Below are 1,155 nucleotides of genomic sequence, written 5' to 3' on the forward strand. Positions count from 1 at the left end.
AAAAAAAAAAAAAAAATTTGTTGACACACTTGCACCACACTTTTTTTATACCATAGGATTCTCGGAAATATATTGCTTCATTTTTTAATTCTCATTTCCCTTTCACCTTTGCAAAGCTCATGAAAAGTTGGTACCATTGTTGGCTTTGGAGTAGTTAGGGTTAAACTTCTGCTCATCCTTCTACTCCTTCTCATGATTATCTTCTTCTTTTGTTATCACCACAGTCATCATCTTTTTTTTTTTTTTTTTTCCATATGATTATTATCTTATTTTCCTTCTTAATCGTGATATTTTATTCTTCCAACTTTTCTTTTCTTTATCCTAAATTACTACTACTTTATATTCATTTATGGTAATTTTGGGAATTGATGCTTTAGCTCTTCTTGAACTTTTCTTCCTTCGTTTTTGGACTCTGTTGTGTTGAGCCTCTTCTTCTGTTTTTTTATTTTTTTTATTTTTTATTGGTATCAAACTTTTAGTTGTGGAATGCCTGAACACCACAGAAAGATGGTATATTACTTTAGATTATAAGCATTTTGGCCTCCTCTCTTCATTGTCCCTTTCCATTTTTATAGTAATGACATTTTTTTCCGGACATCCCACTTTTTTATTCTGCGTTGACACATTACTTTCAATGGTTCAAAGTCTGATAATTAGTGAAAATACGGTTATTAAATGAGAAATATACAAAGCATTAAATCTTATATATGTTTCACCCACCATTGGTAATGTGGAGCTATAATTTTTTATTTTTTAATTTTCTGGTTAGAAATGTGACACTATGATTGAATATTGGGATCACAAGTTAACTCCCACCTCGTATTGCATTGTATTGTATTGTATTCTATTGTATGAGTTTCCAAATTTTCTCCTTTAATTCTTATTTTAAAAAAAGAGAGGAAAGGCGGGTTGTCTAATACCGCTATTCCTCCATTAGTTGATACTTCAAGGAGGTTACCTGGAATGAAATAACAAAAAAGTCTTCATGAAGTGAAGGTTTCATTACTGATTCACTTCCCAATGGTATTGGGTTCGTGACCAATTCGAGGTTCAAAAGTTCAAGAGACTGATTTTCTTCCAAAGGAAGGAGTAGATCCAGAATTCAGGTAAAGAATGACAAATATGAAAATCAGTGCTTCTATTTGTAAAATTTGT

The sequence above is a fragment of the Macadamia integrifolia genome, chromosome 6, assembly GCF_013358625.1.
Source record: "Macadamia integrifolia cultivar HAES 741 chromosome 6, SCU_Mint_v3, whole genome shotgun sequence".
In the NCBI taxonomy this organism is placed as follows: Eukaryota; Viridiplantae; Streptophyta; class Magnoliopsida; order Proteales; family Proteaceae; genus Macadamia; species Macadamia integrifolia.